This window comes from Microtus ochrogaster, chromosome 7 (assembly GCF_000317375.1).
Source record: "Microtus ochrogaster isolate Prairie Vole_2 chromosome 7, MicOch1.0, whole genome shotgun sequence".
In the NCBI taxonomy this organism is placed as follows: Eukaryota; Metazoa; Chordata; class Mammalia; order Rodentia; family Cricetidae; genus Microtus; species Microtus ochrogaster.
Genome location: NC_022014.1, coordinates 11,790,702 through 11,813,864, shown reverse-complemented (window position 1 = coordinate 11,813,864; position 23,163 = coordinate 11,790,702). Strand labels below are relative to the sequence as shown.

The 23,163-nt window shown below is 47.4% G+C and overlaps 1 protein-coding gene across 7 annotated transcripts in view; it reads right to left on the bottom strand.

The window, feature by feature from the left end:
• Positions 1-23,163, bottom strand: part of Clec16a (C-type lectin domain containing 16A) — a 234,270-nt gene that overhangs the window by 91,455 nt on the left and 119,652 nt on the right. The gene's annotated exons all lie outside the window — the stretch shown is intronic.

Sequence of the window (23,163 nt, the reverse complement as noted above, 5' to 3'; positions counted from 1 at the left end):
AAACTGAACTGTTTTCCCACTGCTGGATAGCCACACGTGACTGCACTGGACTCGAAATGTGGCTAACACAATTGAGCAATAGAATTTTAATTCTGCCTTCATTTTCATTAATTTAAGTTTTGATAACAGGATCTGTTTCTTCCTCTTATTCCAGGACACAGAATGGCCAGAATGTGGCTTCAGAAGAGCTCACTGACAAAACCCCAGAAAACAGGGAGGCAGCACTTCACCCTGGTCTGATGGATCACTACGACATCTTCAGGCAGCGAGCTAATTACAACAGCCCTGAACTCAGTCCTGTGAGTCAGCGCTCTTTGCCATTAATGCTTTAGGTAAAGGAGGATATAAAATAATAGGCCAGGGAAACAAATTAATTAAGCTAAGCCTTTAAAAATATTTCTGATACATCAAACTCAAATGAAAGGTTAACACACACAATGGAAATATTAAAAGGCACTTACAGAGGCCCTTAGAACACAGGGAGAGAACACTTAGAATCTGTCAGGGATGAGGAGACTGATTAAATCTTGACGATGAGGTAGTTGGTGAGTGATGAGAGGTGTTTACTCACAGCTGAGAATTTAAATCAGAAAAACAGCTTCTAGTTACTCACTCAGACACTGGGAACATAGCTGATGTCCACCAAAAGGGAAATTTTTAAGCTAGGCCCGCCATTCTTGAACCCCTAAGCTCATTGCAGAATTACATGCTAATGACATACCCATAGGTAGGTATAGAGAGGCAGTTCCAGGAGATCTATGCTCAGCAAGTGGGGTTCAATGAGGAAAAACTTACAGATAAAAGGGAAACTAAGTCATAGCAAGATGCTCTCAACGGAACGCTATATAATTGTTTTCTGTTTGTTGGTTTTGCAATACTAGGGTGTTGAACTCAAGCACTCTACCACTGGGCTATACCCTCAACTTTATAGTTTGGTTTTGAAAAATAACAGGAACTGGAGAAGCCATAGCTCAGCAGTTAAGAATCAGAGGACATGAGTCTGGTTCCTGATACATACACTGAATGGCTCACAACTGCCTGTGATTCCAGTTCCAGGGGGCCTGACATGTGATGTAGGGACTTGCACACTCATGCTGCACATATATACAACCAGGAATACACAAATACACATAAAGCAAATAAATGCTGGGTGTGGTGATGACACCACTGAATCCCAGTACTTATGCATATTCAGTGAGTTCAAGGTCAGCCCAGGCTATAAAGCAAGACCCTGTCCAGAAAAAAAACAAAAGGCTTTGAAACTGCTGCCATAGTTGTACCAGCTGCACCAATTATTTGATTTCCTCCTTAGGTTACATCCCCACTTTTGCCTTTTTTTGTATTTTTAAATGTCAGTCTATGTGTGTATCTATGTGAATGTATGCCAGGTACATGTGTCTATGTCAATGTATGTGCAATACCCACGGAGGTCATACCAGAATGTTGGCTACCTTGGAGCTGGAGCTCCAGCTATAGCTGGAGCACTTGATGTAGGTGCTGGGACCTGAACTCAAGTCCTCTGTAAGGGCACCATATGCTATTAATCCCCGAGTCATCTTTCCGGTCAACTTGAATTATTTAAAAGGATTATTATTTATATAATTGTAAAATTATCATCATCTGTCAACAGACTTAACTGGGCACAGAGGCAAAATATTTCATATATGCGACAACAAAACCTGCCTTAGGTAACATGCTCTATAAAGTTTGGCAGAGCAGGTGGGCCATTGATGAGGTTGGATGCACACAGGCCTCATGGGGAACAATGAAGATTACAGAACGGCAAGCATTAAGTGAAAAATGACCTCCTGCCTATTGTGAGGTTATGGAAGGGTTACAGGTATCTCTTTAAAAAAATGCTGGTCTCTTTTTCTTATATTTCTACAATGAACTGATAAATATCGTAGTTTAGAAAAATGGCAATGGTCCTGATTTCTCCCATAGGGCAGTGTGCTTCTTGGTCTAGGGCTCTGGGCGGAAACAACCCATCTGTAATGGTGGTGGGGGAGCAGGGAGGAGGGTGTGCACAGGGAAAGGCAGCAAAGGCTCTGTCTGTGATGGTTACATCTCTGGCCCTGCCTGTAGCTCTTCTCTTTTTCAGCTACCCAGAAAGCTGTGGCAGAACTGTGAGCCGTGCCAATTTCTCAGCCTGTTTCCCTCTGACAGTCTCTGCCCTGCACACAGCTGGCTGTCCAAGTGGGACAAGATGTTCTGGACAGAAACGCCAAGGTGGACTCATAAAGAGTCTGGGGTGGGAGTTAGAGCCAGAACCCATGCCCTGCGGACAGTCTGGGGTCAAGGACTTCACAGTTTGATCCCCAATCTCATTTCCGAGACAGGGTCTCCTAGATCCAAGGCTAGCCTAGAACTCTACCATCACAGAGGATGACCTTGAACTGATGCCTTCACCTCCCAGTGTGCGGGGCTAGATACCTACTGACAAACTTGGTTTAAGTGGAGCTGGAGATAGAGCCCAAGGTTCCATGTGAGCTAGCCCGTCCTGTTTCTTGTTCACTCTCTACTTTCCTTCTTTCTTGTGTAACTTTTCCTGTCTGACGTCTCTGTTCTTGAAACATGACCTAGAAAAGGCAGGCTTTCCACCTTCCATAATATTACCGCCCACTTTTTCCTGCTACTTACACCAAAGATCCCAAACTTACACACTTGAAACAGAGTGTCATTTCAAAGATTACCCACTTACAAAAAAAATTAGCAAGTGTTCAAAGAAGAAACAAGTCATGGAAAATGTGACTTTCTGCTTCCTCACACCTCCCCAGAAGAAAGTAGATACTTCAAAGACATCCCCAGTTCTGAGGGAGCCAAGAACTACCAAAGGTTAAAGACTGTGCTGGGCTCATCACTGGCAGACAACTTTTTCCATTATGTACTCTGAGGGCCATGGCTCCTTTAAGTCAGCCCCCACTTCTTCCTAATAACGATAACTTGATTCATTCTACAGTCTTTATTGATTTCAATGTGATTCATGTAAAATTCATGGCTACCGTGCAAAGCTAATTTTTCACATTTGAGTTATAGTATGAACTGTATAGTAGACATGGGAGTGCAAAGAGAGGGGTAGGGTATGCTGTGTGTGTGGGTGGTGTGCATGTGTGTGTAGTTTGGGCAGAGAGTGCCCAAGCAGGTGTGCAAGGCCCCTAAGAAAATAATTGTAAGGGTTTCTTTTCTAAAGAACTCACATGCAAAAGGGCCACATGAGGTCACTTCTTAAGAAGGGAACTGCCTGGTGTGGGCGAGGCAGATCTGCAAGGCCTCTGCTTCAGACTGTGAGGCCTCCCATAAGAGCAGCTGGAGCCGTCAAGATCCGTTAGGCCACAGAGCCCAGTGCCTCCTCCCACAGCTGTGCACCTGGGGATGGAGCAGGCGCTGCCTCCAGACTCTTACTGTAATCACACTTGAGGCCTGGAAACTTAGCAGGCTGGGCCTCCTGCCACTGTTAAGAGGAGGGTTCTGTGTCTGGCCTTTGGAACCCCTGACTCATGCCACCTTTCCACTGCCCTCTGAGGCCTGAGCCTGCATTTTCTGTCACCTAAAACTGACACAGCAAGGTGGCTGGCTCATTAAAGTAGACATGGCTACAGGCCCTGCAGAGCTAGCAAGAGCCCTGGGGAAAGGCTGAAACGGGGCTCTGCTGACAAGTGGGCAGCCTTATTCACGATGGCTGCTAACACATACGAAAGAAACACACTGCTCCAGTCCCCGGGGGCACGGTGGGAGCAGCCTTCACCCAAAGGTTCTTACCACACCTTCCAGGTAGCACTAGCCTAGACTGTCACTGTTATGTCAGGGTTGGGGCACTGATCCAGGTCCAGCAAGGAAAGTGTATCCCACAAGCTACCACTTCTAGTCCTACCCTACTCACCCTGACCTAGCTGTGGCAGTGGGCTTTCTGGAGGGGCTGCAGACATCCTTGCCTTGCCTTTAGGGAGTCTCCATTCTACACTGCTGTGATCCCTTTGCCCTGGTACCAATACCTTTCCCTTGGTCTGGTATGTACCTGTACCCCCTGCCCCAGCCCCATGGTTGCCTGTGCTTAAAAAAAATTCACTTTATTTCAAAAGGTATTTATTTGGATATGAGGGGAACGTGACCATCACTGCTCACCTCCAACAAAGGGAAGCAGAAGAGAAAGACAGAAGTATGTTTGGTAAATCAGGCATGGCCACACAGACCTGTAACATCTGTCACCTACCATAAACATCAAGAGTCTGAGGCCGGCCTGGCTATATAGGGCTATTTTGCCTCACAAACAAATAAACAAGCATGAAACAAAGCAACAAAAACACTGATATGGCTGGCCAAGCATGCCCTCTGGCCTGCCAAAATGTGCTCATGCTAGGCTCACTGTGAGGGACTGAGGTAGGGGAGAAAGACGGAGAATCAGGGGACATGGGAATGGAAAGGAGCCCTTGTCCAGGGTACATCACATTTTATTTACTGTGTCTATGCATGTCTGTGAATACATGCGTGCTACAGGGCGTGTGGAAATCAGAGAGCAACGGGTGGGAGTTGGTTCTCTCCTTCCACCTGATGGTTCTGGAACCACACTCTGATCATCAGGCTTGGCAGCCAGTGTCTTTCCTCCCTGGCTGGGAGTCAGAAACTTCCATCCAAATGTCTACAGAAATAGTGTCTGTCTTCCTAAAGACATGGCAAATGAGGCATCACCTACAATCACCTAGGGCCAAAATGAGGGTGGCCTTGAGTTTAATTGTGCTTGCACTTGTCCCTTCCCTCCTCTCTAAGTCTTAAACAATGCACCTCATAAAAACCACTCTACACATTCACTTTCAAAAGGAAATCCTCAAGCTAAGACAAATGACTAACTCATATGTGATTTTTACATAATAATAAAGGTCCAAACTTTCCAGCTCTGTTTAATCTTTAAACATTGTTCTAAATGACACCCTTTGAACAATGTAACTTAAACAGTCACGTACTTTTGTGTTCACTGTAAATACATCTAAGTGTGACTCTCTCAAGAAGCCTGCGTCTGTGTCTTGGATGTGTGCCCCAATTTTCCTAAAACTCCTTCCTCCACAGCATTTAAGTATTCACTTCCCCTTATCTTAATAATGCTGCTTTACTTTAGATTGTCCTGTAAGTCCTTTCTGTGGGTAGTCACGGGTCTGGTTTTACTGAGAATTCCTCAGGCTGCTGGTGGCAGTACTGAGTTGTGTCTCTCTGCCACAGCTGATCGACAAGTGTGCCTATTAACTTGGTTCAGCTGAAGTGGAGTCTCTATCTTCCCGGTTTCCACCCCGTCTTCTCCTCTGCTCTCTTCCTCCTCACTGCTGTGCAGAGCAGGTCTAACTGGGGCCAGCAAAGGCTGTAAAGGGATGAGGAGGAAGCAGACATGGATGCTCAGAAGGGGACTCAAGGATGGGTCTGAAGGGATGGCCCAACTGAAGATGGTTCTCTCTTGGGCTCCTCTCTGTTTCATACAGACCTCAAGTTGAACAAGGCAGGGTGGAGGAACTTCCAATCTCCCGACTTCTCCCTGCACTAGCCTGAGGACCCCATGATGATGACAGCATGGCAGCTGCATGTATCAAGGATTATACTGTGAACTTTTAGCATAAAGTAATTTAGTTTCCACAACCACCTCGATGAGGCAACTGAGGCTGGCAGAGTTCCAGAGACACCCAGAGCCATACAGCTAACATGTTGCCTTGGTACTTAAAGCTCTAACAGTCTGATGTGGGAGCTTCTTCTCTCACCATGATGCCAAGGACCAGAAGGAAGGTGGGACAGAGAATGAGAGCTTTGGAGGATAGGAACTGAGGACAACTATGTTCAAATTTGCACTTGCAAAATGACTTTCAGGAAATTTCTGGGATGCTTGTATGCCAGAGGATGGGATGAACATGTATGCAAAGAGTTGATCTTCCCTGGATATGGAGGGCTCTCCTACCTGTTAGGCCCAAGCAGACCCTGAAGAGAAGGAGGGCAGCTGGTAGAGAAAGAAGCCTATGCCAAAACAAGCCCATGATAGCTGGTGTGTGTGTGTGTGTGTGTGTGTGTGTGTGTGTGTGTGTGTGTGTGTGTGTGAGATGAAATTCCCCATACCGGCCCCAGGGTATCAGAGACCTGTGTTCAGGCCCAGTTAGGTGAACATAGCTGGCCCTCATCCCTACCACTTTTATCTGCCTCTGTGCCAGGGCCCTTCTCTGTTTGGCAGTGCTCTATAAGGTGGGGAGTCTAAGACTCCAGGAGGGTGAGGGAAGGAAGCTGCTGGGGGCACACAGCTCCACCGCCCCCCAGTGGTCAGCATGCTGCCACTGACTACGCCTGTGAGCTTCTACCGAAAGCCACAGCAACTTGCCTTTCACCCCGTGAAATAAGTGATATCTTTCTCAACACCCGTTATCAATCTCTGACTGCTTTTAATAGAAGCAGTTCACAGTGTGTGGGGGTAGGATGTAAACAGAGGGAAAACTGCTTGCCTCAGGTCTTTACAGAGAGAGGAGGTGGGGGCTTTAAAAGCACACTGCACCAGGGCTGCAGTTTCTCAGGGGGCTGGGGAGAGGGATTACTGGAAGACATGTAGCAGTAATGGTCCACTATGGAGACTGAGCTCCATGGCAATACCCCATACTTGTCAACATCGCATTTTGCTGCCCAAGGACATGTGTCACAGAGGACTGTGGTTCGTCTGCCTCTGGTCCCCTCTCTGACTGGTCCCTGAAGCGGATCCAGAGAATTCATAAACACAGCAAGGGATAAACTGCTTTCCAGTTTTCCCTCAAGCCAGGATTTCCGAAGGGCTCTTGAAGCTTAGTCCTCCAAGGTAGGTACCCCTCATGCAGCTCTTCTGAAGAACTGGACTCATGCAGATGAAGCACTATTTGTTGCAACTGAGTGTTTGTCAGGGATCTAAGGAACGTTGCAAGCATGTTCCTAGACAATTTTAAAATAAACACTGACAGGATGGAGGATTGGGAACATCTAAACAGCCACTCTGAGCATTTTAAAGGATGGTGAAGGGCTGAGTGACTGCAGCTGTGTGGCTTCTACACATGTGTACATGACGGAGGCAGAACTCCAACTGCAGGAAGTCTTTCCCAGCACCTCTTTGATGGGAAGAACAAAGCAGCTCAGGGCCAATTGACTTAGAGTAGGGGTCTGGCGGCCATGCAGGGGCTGTGTCCTATGCCACTTGGCAAATGACCTTGGACTTCTGACCGATCCCCGTTCTCCAGGCCGCCTGATCCTTACAAGAGAGAAGGACCCTCGCTGCTCCTGACCAGTAACAAGGGCTTCGAGTTGAGGACAGTTAGATGGAAACTGCTTTTCTGTGACACAGGTGACAAAGGTGGCCAGTGGCCAGTGGCCAGTGTTTTTCATGATAGGAGCTTTCATTAATATCACTAGATCTAACTTGGCCCAGAACTTGCTAGGGTTAGGTGATGAACCCCTTGCACTAAACCACTGTGCTGGAATAAAACTGCTCACAGCGCTGACACTCAGGGTCCTCTGAGATGTGAATGACCAGATTCAGTACAGTGCTCATGTTCATGCTACCTGCACACTGGACATCACACTCTGGGCACTTCCACCGAATGCAGTAAAGTATAATAAGCTCCACCCATGTCCCCAAAACAGGAAAGCCCCCATTCAAACTGCCAAAACCAAACTGCAGAACAAGATGAATACAGTCCCAATTGTGTAAAAATGGCAGTCATTCAATGGGTCAGTATTTACTGAGTAGCACATAAGAAGCAGGCCCATGTCAAGGACAGACAAGCAGACTAGGTCTCTGTAGGAAGACAGGTGTGAGTGTGTGCAGGTACAAGGGGCAGGGAACTGGCAGGGTGCACGCCCCAGAACAGACCGGACAGAGCACTGGGCAGGGGAGGAAGATGACTTTCACTCTTTACCAGACTATGCATAATTTTAGCCTTTTACAAAGCAAATTTGTTCAGCTATTATTTAGTAGTTAAACATGTATACAGCAAAGAGAAGCCATGGAGCAGACGAAGTGGTAGAATTCCAACTCACAACACCAGGATGGGCTTCTACTCTAGAGTAAAGAGTGAGGTGCTCTTAGAAGTGAGCCAGTTTTCCAGCCACTGTCAGGGGGTGTTGATCTGGCATCATTTCTACTCTTTGAGAACAATACTGAAGAGGGCCTACTAGCAATCCAAAGTACACTGTGGAGGAGGCTGGCCCATGGCTTGGGGTTATGGATACTTTCATGTCTGAGGCCACACCTAAAAGAACACAAAAATTCAATTATACTGGGAACGCAGAGCTCTCTCAGTCTCTCTTTCCTAGGTGGCAGACGCAGTGGAGAAGCTGAGGCCTCTTGAAGGAGCATTCTCTGGGGGCAGGGTTGCTCTGGGTCTCCTCTTTACTGGAAATGTTTCTCCCTTAAGCTAGAAGTGGGTCCTGAAGTCTGGACCCAGAACATCAGCCTGTGCCCGGGAGCTTTCATTTGTGGCCAAGGACATCTGATGCCACCAGAGCTTGTCATAAGGAGGGCAGGGGTACTGGGGAACCAGGCAATCTTGAGGTCTCTGGCTGTCTCTGCCTGTCTTAGCTATGTGCTGTTGAGTTGAGAGCCTGCAACGTCTCAGAACCTTGGGCCTCCAAATCTAACCTACTAGGCCGCTTCCCAAGTAGGAGGGTTGCGAATGAAGGTGTCCATGTTTTGAAACACAGAGCAGGGCAGCACTACACAATTGGGATTGCTTCCTTTTCTGGGAAGACAGCACATAGCTGGTAGGAAAATGTCACAGTATGTTATATAAGGGTTGAGGTTTGAAAGGCCCTAGGATCTCCCCAAGGTTCCCTCAGTGAGGAGAGTTCTGTCTCACCAGCTTCTTGCCTAAACTTTCCTCCCATCCATCTATTTCATGTGGCACCATTACCTCAAGTGACTTAGCCAAGACTTCCTGTTGGCCTCAGTGTACCCATGTCAAAAGAGAGTTTGTTAACAAACGCAGACTCTCTGTCAGTCTGGCCACAGCCAGGTAGGAAGTTGACCTTTTCCATTTCTAGCCCTGGGAATGGTGCTATTTGTTTCTATCTGGTTCCTGCCTCCCAGGGCATTGATGGGAGAAGTGTAGAAACTTTTTTTCCCTAAGAATTTAACTATGTATTTCTGGCAGTGCTGGAACTCCCTACGTAGACTAGGCTGGCCTCGAACTTAAGAGATCCACCTGCCTCTGCCTCCCAAGTGCTGGGATTAAAGGCATGCACTACTATGCTCTGAAATATATAACTTTCTTACCTGGCCAAAAGCACCTGGGGCTGAATCCTACTATTACTCATACATGGGGCTTCAACAAGCCTGCTAATGCACAGTTCATTTAACAAAATCTACCCATGATTACATCCATGGGCCACAAGAATCAATTCAATAAAACAAAGTGACACTACTGCATATTAAATGTTTTGTTTGTTTTGCTTTTCGAGACAGGGTTTCTCTACGTCTCTCTGGCTGTCCTGGAACTCACTCTGTAGACCAGGCTGGCCTTGAATTCACAGAGATCCACCTCCCTCTGTCTCCCCGAGGGCTGGGATTAAAGGCGTGTGCCACCACCACCTGGCTTAAACGTTTTTAAGACCACACCATTACCCTTATATCACAAGATAACAGTCACAGCTGGGCTCTAGGAGGCAGGGCTTCCTCCTGGCCACTAGAATGAGCCCTCTTCTCAGAACCAGCTGAGCCCTGTGGACTGGCAGGGACCCTGCGATGACTAACAAGTACATAGACCTGCTGACACCAGCAATGATACAAGATGGTACAAATGTGAATGACTTTAGATTTTATGACAGTCTGCATTTAGTTTCCCACAATGTATATACCATGGGTATAGTTTAGGATGGGCTAACCTACCTATCTTGTCCTAAGGGAGGGGAAAAACCAGAGTAAATTCAACAAAAACTTTTAAACACATAATGACAATGACACAGTGGTTCTCAGCCATGGCAGACATCTCAAAGGTAGGCTTCTGAGGCCTCTGTGGGGCTCAGTGCAAAGACTGTGAATAAGGAAGAGGCAATACTGAGTTCACAGACACAGGCTGAAAAGGCAGACCCTGGGCCCTCTCTTCTTGGCTCCAGCCACCACCACCTGAACCCTCACATGGTAGCTGTCTTTAAGGGGGAAACTGCCTATGAGCTGGTAGCCCACACAGGTCCGTACTACAGTGGGCATAGGTCAGACACCATTGACAATCTCAGTGGATCTTCAGTGACCTCCCTCCCCCCCGCCCCACCAGTAAGCAGAAAGTGACAGATCAGGTTAGATCACTTGCTCATGTCATGAGTAGAACTTATCCTAAGTGTGAGCAAGGGACTGCTTTTCAGGCTTGGTCCTTGGATTGGAGCTTATGTGCACAACCCAGAACCCAAGGCCTTTAACATTTCTTTGGTGTAAGTATCACCCAAAGCAAGCCCAACCCTGGCAATAATCGTAACTCAGGTTTGCCATACATCGTACCCCTGCTTTCTGTATCTGGTTCCACTTTATCCTCATAGCCTCCCTGGTGAGCAGCTGTTACTTATGGTTTTCCCCTACTTGCCAGAGGACTGGAAGCCTGAGATACAGCAGGTCACTTCCCATGAGTATAAAGACAACATATGGCAGAGGGCACCCAGGTTACCGTTTCTAAAGCTTTGGGTGAGCTCCTGAGCCCAACCTGGTTCTACAATCCAACAGTGCAGCCCTCGAATCCATGTTCCCGCCTCTTCGGCTGCCCACTTTTTTGGAATTGTTGACAAGGAGACTAGCAATTCCTAAGCTCAAGGGTTATTTATGGGCTTTGCCTCTTGTGCTGGTCAGCAGCAGTGATGGTTTAGGGACATGAAGCATTTGCTGATCAACCTTTGCCCTGGACAAATGAGCCTGCCCAGAGTTTGTGTAATGCCCTGAAATCAGTCAAGGCCAATGTTCTGTATTCTCCCCTCCCTTTTAGTTCTAGTGTTTGCTCCTCAGATTTCTTCTTGCTTTGGGATGGGGACCAGCTGCAGAGCTGAGAGGCTGAGAGAAGACAGGCTCAGAATCACCATCCAGGCACTTTCCCAAGTCTTGACTCTTGGTAAAGCCACCAGAACAGGAGGAACACACCTGCCCTGGAGCTGACGCACCAGGAACTGGAGCACAGTGCTCAGTTTTTCTGCTTTTCCTGCTGCAGACCCAGAGCCAGATACTGCAGAGCCAGCAGAGTCTCCACCACGCACACCCTTGAGTGGCAGGGTGAGTGAAGCTCTTTCTGGCCATGGGGGACATGAGAGGAAGCAGCAAGTAATTCCACTGGGCAAAGCCCCTGAGAGATCAACATGAAACAGACATGACAAACAGACCCAACCTGACCCTATGAGCATGGCGCAGAGTCCTACATACCTTGTGACAAGGTAACTTCCGACCAACAAATGAGGCTATTCTTGGCTGGAGACTATCCCCTGACACTGTTTCTAAAGCTTTGGGTGAGCTCCTGAGCCCAACCTGGTTCTACAATCCAACAGTGCAGCCCTCGAATCCATGTTCGACACTGTTCTAAATACCCCAGAAGCCTCATCTTGTTAATCTCCGTTAGGGTCTTCTGTTGGATCACGACATTTTGTTATCCTTACTGCACACTTGCAGAAAAAGATGAGGGATGGCCAAACTTCAGGTAAGTGGCAAGGCCAGGAGCTGACTGGGTATCTCTGTGGTTTCCAGGATGTGGTCCCCAACCTGAGCCCATATTCTTTCTTTGCTGTCAGTAAAACCATCCCACCATGGTCAGACAAACCATAGATGTGTCTGTCCTCCTGACCATCCAATTAGGGCCCACAGAGAGAAAATAAGGCTGCCAGAGTTTGTCCTGACATCCTGGGTTTAAAAGCCTCTTCCGTCATCCTCCTGGGACATAGATTTGTGGCCTCACAGATGGCTCCTGGCTGAGAAAAGTATCTGAGAAATGTTGTAGCCCTTTAGAGGATGACAGAGCTTTGTGGAAGTAGAGTCTGGAAGCTGGCTCTCTCCCTAAGCCCTAATAAAGACCCCTACTCTCCCTGCATGAAGCCTGCTGATTTACGCACAGGGCTCCTCCTCCAAGGGGAGGCCTTCCCAGACAGGATCATGACTTATTCTGGAAGATGCACAGCCATCTGGCCATGGCCCTTTTCTACCTCCAGGACTGGTAGCAATGCATTAATTTTCCTCGAGGTAATCACCACCCAGCTCAGCCACTTCTTCCTCAGCAGCATCTATTTGGGGTGCCAGCTGAGGGCACACCAGCTGAGGGCACACCTGCTGAGGGAATGAAAGGGGCACTGGGTGGAGGGCAGGTGGTTTACACCACACAGCGATGCAGGAGACTCACACAGCCAGTGAATGCAGAAGAGTAACGTAGGCCCTTAAATACAGTCTTGGAGTCCTTCCAACTGTTCAGTGAGGAACAAGGCCGACTCGTGTGACTATTATGTCAGATGTGGGTCAGAATGGCCAGGTCCCCAGGCATGCCCTTGGGGGCTCTGTTCTGAAATAAGGTCGACATCTCATTTTACAGGCTGAGTCCCTAATGCACGTTCTCATTTCTATTCATTCACCTACTCTACTGGCGGGGATTCAACTGTGGACAGGAGTCAGGGTTTCTGCTTCCAAGTACCTTAGCACCTTTGTAAATCAAACAAATAGAGACTCCAAAATAGAGAAAAATATACAGCTAAGAATGCTGAGGGAAGACTAGACTAGAGTCTGGTAATCAGAAAAGGTCTTGCTGGGAAATGACCTACCCAGAGCTGGAGGAGGTCAGGGAGTCAGCTATGGACAGATCCCTCAGGGCCCTGCTTAGGCCTTTAGCCTGCTAACAAATATGGATCATTACAATAAGCAAGGGAACTTGAGGGTGGTGGTGACTGCCAACATAGGCAAGGCTATGTGCCTGGCCCCACCATCCTTTCTTCATAAGGCAGCCCTCTCAGCATCTTTGGCTGGCCTTACCTGCTGTCTTTCTGGGGCAGGCAGGCTAGAGACTGGGAGGAGAGGTTGGCCCAGCGAAGAGAGAACTAGTACAGGTTGGCTATTCTAGGGCTCTAGCCCCATTTTAACTAGGCACTTGGTAGAAATAAGGCTCAAGTGGACGATGGCTCTGTGATGTGGGCATGGAATGAAAGGTAGTAAGATCAAGGGATAACAGGCCTAGGGTCAGGTGAGTTGTGGGTGAACACAACTCTTATCTCCCTTTCTCATCCATTTGGCTAGTTTTGGGGCTGCAGGACTTCGCAGAGCCTCTGACCTGGCTTACCAGGGGGCTTGCTATTGCAGGGCTGGGATAAGAAGCACAAACAGAAAGTTCTGCTGGAGAAGAGCTCCAACTTGGCTGCATCCTCGAGTTTCTAACTGAGTGGGGAGTCATGGATACATAGCCAGCTGTCTGTCTCTGACAGTGCAGTGCTAAATATAACCTCCTACATACACAACCAAAGGCAAAACTAGAATATGGATTCACCAAATATGGAAGTTGGACCTTTATGGCTGGGACAGGAGGGACTGTTACTCTGGCCACTACTGATTCAGGTCTTGGGAGAAAGCATCCTTTTCTGTCAGGAGGCAAAGGAGACTATAGGGAGATGGTGCAGAAGCAAGCCTGCTTGTCTCTATCCCCAGAGCCCTGTCTGCCCTTGTCCACACCTAATTCCCAGTTCACCAATAACCCCGCTGGGACTTAATCTTGTCAAGCCTCACTTTTTTTGGTCTTGGTTTTTGGGATAGGATTTCTTTGTGCAGCCTTGGCTGTCCTGGAACTCACTTTATAGACCAGGCTGGTTTCAAACTCACAGAGATCCACCTGCCTCTGCTCCCTCAGTGCTGGGATTACACTACCACCCAGCTCAAGTCGCATTTTTAATCTGCAGGTATTTTCCCATTTGTTTTGGTGTTTGGGGATTGATCCAGGACTTTGTACATGTTAAGCACATGCTCTACCACTGAGATACACATTTAGGCCTCTCAACCCTTATCTTTTAAACATAACTGTATTCTGGCCTAGCGTTGGGGACAGACTGACACTTGTTTTCAAGAAAAAATACTTTCTTCACAGCAGGAAGAAAAGTGAAATACTGGACTTGGGTTTCCTGGAAAGGGGCAGTCTGTGGGGATGTGGCAGCCCCTGAAAAGCTCTAGCCTGGCCCTACACAGCAGAGTAACCATTAGCAAGTGGACTTGGGTTTGTAGGTGTGTACGTACATACACGTGAATGTGTAAACCAGAGATCAACATTCTTCAACTGCTTTTCTACCTTGCCTTTTGAGACAAGGTTACTTACAGGTTTGGTTAAGGTGGCTGACTAGCAAGCCCCAAACATCGTTTTCCTCCCTTCCCAGAACTGGTGGGATTGTAGGCATGCACCACTCTGCTCTGTATTCTACACAGGTGCTGGGGGTCAGGCGTGGCAAGTACTTTATCAACTGAGTGCTCTACTCAGTCCAGGTCTGAATTTCTACTAAGCAAATTACTCTGAATCCTCGTATGTGTTTGTGTGCATGTGAGCTCTCTCTCTCTCTCCTGCCTCCCCCCGCCCCCAACTTGTGTGTGATACTCACAGGCCAGTATCTAAGGTAAGTGTGGATTTTTTTTTAAACAAGAGCTGTCAAAATTGAGGGGGACAGTTATAGATTTTGACAAACTTTCCATCTGTGGACATACTTAAGGCCCAAATCAGAATGCTTTAGAATGCTTTATTATGGTCAACAATGTCCTCATTTCTTGAGAAACAAACCAAAATGCCCTGTCACATTGGATTTCATCTTAAATTCGAACCACTCAAGTCAGACACTAACATTCTGCAGCAGACCCATGAATAACTGGAACTCTAATCCTTCCCAGGAGAAAGGCTCCTTTCAAAACCTAACACGGGCTTTGTTTAAAATTCCTCTTGCCCCATTTTGGCTCTGAGTTCTATGACCTCTGGCTCAGGATGGTTGGCTTAGATTTAAGGGCATGAGAAGGAGGAAAGTGGTAACCAGTCCTGCAGCTAGATGGCTTACTTGAGTACCTGGTCTGGGAGGGTTGTGTGGCCATGGAAGAAGAGATTTAAGTCTTGAATGAAGGGCAAGAAGACAAGGGGAGTCTGGGAGGTGGGGCGAGCTGCCTGAGAACCCTGATGACAGGAAGCATGTGAGCAGTGGGGACCAGGGACTGGGCGACAGAGACAGACAAGCAGGCAGGTGACATAGAGTGCTGAAGCCTGAGGGAGGTACAGTCCAGTGGGAGGAGGGGCTTAGGAGAGAATTACAGCTGGAAACTGCAAAGCAGAAGAGTCCAGACCAAAGGCCTCAGAGCCTGCCAGGTAGATCTCAGTCCAGCAAGAGGCCATCTGCTGAAATCCTGGTTGAGGTGGAGCCAAGGTCACAAAACCCCAGAGCATCTCCTAGCTAACATCCTTGCTTGTTCACCTGCCATCCAATCTCAGGGGCTCCTCGGGGACAGTACGTTACAGAGAGCCCTGAAAGCTGTCTGTTTTCATATCCTTGCAGGATGAAGTAATGGCTCCCAAAGCCTAATGTTCTACTCCCTAGAATTTGAGAACAGGGAATCTTCAAATGGGACTCCACAAGCATGAGTAACATAGAAACTTTGAAATTGGGAGAATATTTTGGGATTGCTAAATTAAGTCTAATATAATTAGAAGGAATCCTTAAGAGTGGTCAGAGAAAGGGAAAACCTGCCATTGTTGGCTCTGAAGATGGGAGAAGCGGACTCTAAAATCTAGTCAAGGAAAGGGGGCAGGTTCTCTCCTATAGCTCTCAGAAAGGAGCCATGCTGGGATTTGAGCCCAGTAAGACCCACACTGTTCTTGGGATCTCAGAGCTATAGGGTACCCAAGTTTGCATAAATTTGATAGGTCAGCCATCAGAGTCTAACCATCTGGTATTCTGGACTGGACCAGTGACACCAGCCCCATAGCCTGAGACTTGACTTTGGATGACTTATTGCCTGCAGGCCCTCACCTGGGCTGCCTGCCTGGTAAACAATTATAAGAATATACTGGATTCAAGAATTCAGGCTCTCAATCATTTCTTGTTCTCTTCTTTGGCAAAGGTTCAATATACTATCCACCATCTTTCCTGGGGCATCTAAACCCATCTTTGGATGGGTCTTTCTTCCACTGGATGCCGCCAGCTATATAAAGAGAGTTGGGCTGATGATTTTTGTGTTGCCTTTGATACCTGGCCCAGAGTCACAACTTAGCCAGTGATAGATGGGTGGCTCATTAGTCCATGAGGGGAGGATAGGGGAGTCCTAGTCCAGAGCACAGAGTCTATGCTGATCTGTGCAGAGTACTGCCTCCCCTCCCCCAGCACAGCATGACATTGAGTAAAACCTTGAGCATCTCTGTTTTAGCATCCTCATTTATAAAAGGTGAGGATGACAGGAACTACTTGGCTAGCCTGTAGGGTCCAATGAGTTAAGCTGTTCAAAACATTGCTAGCAGTATCTGGCCCTAGGAGAAGGTCCGTAGGCAGTATCTGTGATCATTACTGCTTCATATAGCAAGAGGACGGGGAGAGAAGCAGCTGAAGCCAGGGGACTGGGAGACCTCAGGAAAGTACCAGAAACAGGTCCACATAACTCTAGCTCAAAACCTCTTGCTGTATACTTCTTGAGTCTCACATTTCTGCCTCTGACATCTACGAGAGCCTAGCATGGGGAATCACAGGAGGAAGACACCAAGGGAACGAGAACAGGGAAGGTTGTAGGCTCCCTGCACTGGAGAATGCAAAGCAGAGCCGGGAGAGAAGTGAGTTTTATGAGAAGCCACCTAAAGGTCAAAGGTTAACAGGGGTCATTTAAAAAACATGCTTTATTTCCTGGCTTTGCACAGCTCTGGAAAACCCCAACTGCATTTAGAAAACTGCATAGCATTTTACATTTGCATTATAAAGTGCAAAGGGCTGGCTCTGGGTAATGAAAAGTGAATAATACAGGAGATAATTTGGATGTACCAAGAGGAAGATCCAGGAAGTTATGGGGGGAAGGTGTTCTGCATGAGTATTTGGCAGGGAAGGAAGAAAGGTTTGCCTAACCTTGGATCTAAACAAAGGGAGACTGGGAGGTGGACTGGAAGAGGGAATGGGAACTTTGAGTTATTAATTCTAAGCAGATGTTTTGGAGAATCTGTGAGAAGCAGGGGAGGCCAGCTCAATCTCCCTGGCCTGGCTGACTGGCTCCAAGCCTCAAAGTCTGTTAGCTCCTGCAGCATTTTCACTGCTATGCCTGAAATGGAGCAGGCTGCTTTCAGGACTGGCACTTGTTCAGGACAGGCAGATGAGTTAGGGATAGGCTGGGGTTCCCATGCTGCAGACAGCTGTGAACTGTGGAAGGGGGCCTCACGAAGAGCCAGGTCAAGTGACTTTAACCAAGGCCAAGCACAGCTTGTCTGAGGACTCTTGTATGGGGGCTGTAGGGCTCTCAGGATAAAGTACTGTCTGAGTGCTCACATATGGGACCAAGAATCAGCAGAATCAACCCATCTCCAAAGCCCTTCTTCCTCTGGTAAGGCACTTGAGGCCCCTAGTGAAGCTAGCTGACTTATTCTTGATCATGGTCGGCATGCTGTGTGTGGTTACTTTATAGTATCCCAACTGGGCACAATCATTTATGACGGGAGGAAGAGGAGAATGGCTGACTGTTATGTCCAACTAGAGGAGCTGGACAGTGGAAGCAGGCCTTCTCCTCCCTTTCCTGAGTGTTCCCTGGTATCTTACAGGAAGAAAAACCATGTTGCACCCAACATACAGGCCCTCTCTTCCTCTGGGAGTGCTTAGGGACTGGGACTACCTGCAGTCCTGTAGTTAGGACGGTGTCAAAGTCATTGAGATCTATCCACACAATGAGGAGTTAGACAGCATATCTTCTCTACCCTGAAAGCCAATTTCAGGACCTAAGCAGACATAGCTTCTGCTTCATGCCCAGTGCCACTTCCCTGCTGACATTTGTCTGATTGGCACGTGGGGAAGGAGAGCTTCCAGAGGGAAGCGCAATTCATAGAAAGCAGCAAAGACTAAATGTTGAATTCCAAAACCTTCTTGGCTCTGTCTAATACCATGCATGGTTCCCAATACTGGTCATGCAATAGAATCCTCTAGAGGGCATACAGATGTCAAGGCTTTATCTTAGAGCAAGTGAAAGGGGCTCGGCTCTGAATTTTGAAGTTGCAGATGATGGCAAGAGTAAGCACTGCTGAGGCTCCCCTGTAGCTCTGCCTAACTCAGAATGGCTGCCTTCCCTCTACCTGCCCTGCCCTGGTTCACAGGGCCAGGGGTGGACTCCATGCTCCATAGCATCTCTACACCCTAGGATAATCCTCCAAGCTCAGTATTCTGTCTGTTTCTCTTGCCCTCAATTCTCAGACATGGTTTCCTGTCATAATCATCTTGTTTCCCTGTCCCAAGTTCTGAGGGCACACATAGGTACCTTCAGAGAAAGCAGCTTCTATGTTGGGTGTAGCATGTTGGGTTTCTTTATTTGGAAGAAGCCCTGAGTACTGAGTGGGGACATGGGAGAGGTAGGGGTGGGAACTGAACTTGCGGCTTTGGGCATACAGGCACTCTACTAGCTGAGCTGCATCTCCAACTGAGGAGATGTTTCTTAAACACTGGCCGTTCACTTGAAAACCTGGTTCAGACCATCTACTGTGCCTGCACACATTACACTAGTCACTTCAGACAGCCTCACCTGGGAGTTCTTAAGTCTTAGGTGAGGACATCCATTCTTTGCTCTTTAACAGAGATTCTAATAGCTACTCCATGGTATTCTAGTGTCTTTCTACTTGGTATGATTTAGGGTCCTGGGAGGTAGCACTTCTCACGGCCTAATCTAAAAAGAACTTATCTTCCTAGGAGAATACAGGAGGAAAGAGCAGCTGGACTCCTCTAGTGTGCTCTTCCCAATGGGGCTGGGCTGGGCTAGAATAAGGACAGGCTAAAAGGAGACTGGGCCCTCTCCTGACTTAGACCTTCATAAAGGTCATGGCATATGTTGCTGTTTTAGTATCCCCAGAGATTTGCTTTGTGTGTTCCATCAATCTTCCTTCCCGAGGCAAGGGGCAGTCACTAGATCTTGTGTGATCTCGGTCTTGTTGGGCTAGATGGGGAGGTAGGCATAGACAGAGAGATGGCAGCTGCAGGGTCTAGAGGCCTGTGTGGGCACAGCCCCAGACAGCATCACTGAGTAAGTCAGTGCAAGGGATGTCTTGAAAGTCAGCCCTCAACCAAGCTCTCCTATAGATTCCTATTTCCTACAGAAACTCTCACTATCGTCCTTTCCTTCTGTCAGATGTTAAGGAGGCTGGCTTCAGTGAGCAATGATACAAGGCAGAGTGTGTGTGGCTCAGGGGCCACTGAAGAGTCAGCACCACAGAACTGTGAACATCTAGGCATCTTTAGAAAGGACAGTCAGGGTACTATGTATGCAGATAAAGCCTCGCAGAAGATCCTTAGACAGAAATCCAGTGGCCATAAAAGCTTCTGCTGTAAGGAGCTGCTCCTTCCAAGTTCTGTGTTCTGGGTTACAGTAAGAGTAGAGGAGGCTAGGCGGTGGTGGTGCACACCTTTAATCCCAGCACTTGGGAGGCAGAGGCAGGTGGATCTCTATGAGTTCGAGGCCACTCTGGTCTATAATAGTTAGATCCTGGACAGGCTCCAAAGCTACAGAGAAACCCTGTCTTGAAAAACAAAAACAAAAACACAAAAAAGAGAAAAGGTGGCCCAGGCAGTGAAAAGGCTCAAGCTTTTTACCCACGCGCTGCCTCAACTGGCCAATTTCCTGAGCACTTTGGTGCGGAGACGAGAGACGGAGAGTGAGGCAAGGCTACTCAGGGATTTCAGCCTGGACAAGGAGAGCCAGCAGTGGGCTTTATGGGGAGACAGGCTTGGGAAGAACTGAAGCCAGCTTTCTGGCCTGGCAGATCTCAGGGCGTCTTGGCCTATGGAGTGGGCTCTTTGAGGCCATGTCAGGACTGCTCAGATCTGTCAGCAACATCTTATCCTCCCAACAGCCTCCTGAGCACGGAGTCACAAGGAGTCTGAGGTAGAAAGGTCATGGAATATGCCTTAGGATGCCAAGACAGGCACTGGAAACACTGACCCTGCCAGTGGAAGTGTCCAGAACCCACCCAGCTCCCAAGGGTTTCAGTGGGCTTCAGATACCATGATTCTTTGGACAGCTAACTTTAAACCACTTCCCTCCTGTTTGAGAAGTTAGCTGTGGCTCATGTTCAAATACATGGGACAGACAGGGCTTTGGAAGATAGCTTCAAGCTGCAGATTGTCTTCTGTAAATGATTTTATAGAGGAAGAAGGGCAGAGGCCCAAAGTCAGCTTCCTTCATGCAGGGCCTCAGCCCCATGCACAGGCTGCTGTCTGGAAAGCAGCCTCCTAGCTTTTGTCTTGGTCAGAATTGTCCTAGATCCACTTCAATCCATAGCCAACCAAAGAGGGCACAGTCGTTAGGTGACCTTGTGATCTCAGCAGAACATGTCTCTCTAATGTAGCTCAATTATGATTGTAAGTTTATAAAACAGGGAAAGATTACAGGAATATACATTAAACCACATCAATGAGTGCTACTGAGAAAAAAAAAGAGGACCAGCAGACAGGTACCAATCAAATAATCAATACGCAGGAAACAGCTACATCACCCTGCTTTAAAAGAACCAAATAATGCTGCAATTGGATTTACTTAGAAATTTTCCACTTGAATAAAACTGACAGCTGTATTATAATCACATTTCCAGTCAGTTTATAAGATACAAATTTCATTTCTCCATATTTCGACTTCATTTCTGAAAAGTGGCCAGTAACATTATTCATCAAGTATACGGAGGAGAAGTCTAATTCATAGAGAGGGGAAATGGCGCTAATCCTGAGTCTCCATTTCCTCAGAGGATGGGTTTAATTCAAATCTGTCATTTTCCCCCTGATCCATCCAGTTCAGAGACTCAGTTTCAAAGCAGAGTAAAGATGAAGTAAAAAAAAGAAAGGAGGGAAGAAGGGAGAGGAGTGAAAAGTGGAAAGAAAGAGAGAGAGGTGAAGGAGAGGGAGGTACTGATTTTACTCTCAGAGAGGAAAAATGATTAGGGGTCACTCAACTGCTGCAATGAAAACAAACCATATTTTAAATAAACTGCCAAGAAGGGTATAAGATTCTTGAGACATTTCACTAGATTGGGTGTGTGTCACCTGGAAACCTTACTATTCAAGCACAGAGAGCCAGGAGCAAATGACTGTCATGCACTATGAAGGTGGTGCAGTGCCACCTTCGTGCTACTGCACCTCTCCATGCTTCTACCTGGCTCAAGTGCTGCTAAAGCCCAAATTGGCACAGTCCTGCGAGCCTTTCCTGAGTGTCTACCGTGTGACACCAGGAGACACAAACTGAGTAAGAGGTGCCAATTCATTTGAGCTGTGCTTGAGGAGTAGGACCAGATGCTGATTCAGAAGCAGGGAGAGATGGGCAGTAGGCCATGCACAACATGTTGCCAGGCAGACACAGACATGTCACAGCCTGGGCAGGGGAGACACGCAGAGGACTGGACTGGGGAGGTAAAGGGTTTAGCTGCAAGGCTGGTGAGTAAACTTCTGGTCATGGGACTAGAAGTGGGGGTCAGGAGTAACTCTACGACCACTGCTCTTCGTATCACGTATAATGGGTGATACGAAGGCAGGAACACCCATTAAGGTGCTTCAATAAGAGACCCTGTGTGACTTGTGCAAAAATAGGCCAGGGAAAGTAGGCACAGAGCCAACACACTACAGTCCCCTTGCAACCCAGTTCTCCAGATGCTGTTTACATACGCCTCTTGGGTTTCATGTTAACAGTGTCAGCTCACTTCAGTCTGACACTGAACAACCCACTTCTCTGAGGCTGCAGGATGGGTGTCTGACCTGAGACCCCCACTATGGTCTCGGCAGTTCTGCTCCAATCAGAAGGTACCCTCATTCCTGGAACATGCCTTCTAACTAACAAGCCTATATGACTTCTTCCATTTCTTTATATTTTTCCAGTGTGTGCTTTAGACAGGGTTGCTCACGGCACCATGCTTTCTCAGACTCCTAGAGAGAGAGGTTCTTCTCGAGAATAAGGAAGTTATTTTAGCTCTCAGCATGTAGCCAGGATATGAATGCCCTGATTACACCCCATGCAGAGGATTTCCAAGGGACTCTCTTTTAGACTATAGGATGCAGAAGCAGGTACTGTTAGACCCAGTTTACCAAGGAGGAAAAGACCCATAGGGGTGAACTAATTTGCCCAACATCACACATCTAGAATGCACACCTAGGCTTTCCCAAACCTCAGGGCCCAGGGTTCTGAATACAATATACACTGTTTGTTAAATGATAAGTTTTTAGAGGGCTGATCTCCCCCTTACCACTCCCTTAAACTTTTATTTTGAAAATTTTCAAATGCCCAGCAAAGTTTAAAGATGGTTACAATAGACATCCTTGTGTCCTGCATTCGCTCAGCAGATTTAATGATGGGCTATATTTGTTTCTTCTCTATTAGCCTCAACCAGCACCCACTGCTGTTTTCTGAGTCACTCCAAGGTAGCAAGCACTGGCAACTTTACTCTTACGTGTGAGGTTTCCTCACTAATGACAAGCGCACACTCCCACAGAACGACAAGGCCATCGTCACACTCAGGAAACACATTGATTCTAGTCACCTTACTCAACCACAGTCCCACACACAGCTTCTAAAACCCAGCACCCAGACAGGGATCCTTTATTTAAAGCTACATTTTAAAAATTTTAAAACATTGTTTTCAGATTATATGTAGGTATGTGTGTTGTGTTTCTGCATGTGGGTATGTGTAAGTGAGTACAGATGCCCTCTGAGGCCAGAGGTGTGTGAGCACTAGAGCTGGAGTTAGACAGTTGAGAATCACCTGGCATGTGTACTGGGAACAGAACGTAGCTCCTCTGCAAGAGTAATGTGAGCTCTTAACCCATATGCCATGGCCCCAGTCCACTTAAAATTTTCTTAATCCAAAATGTATCCATGGCAATGGCTGCCAGATGCCTCTAGTTGCAAGAATCTAAGAATAGAATCTCTATATTCAACTCCTTTTTTGGCGGGGGATACTCTGTGTGATGATCTGATTTGGAGGGGGATACTCTCTGTGATGTCTGATTTGGAGGGGGATA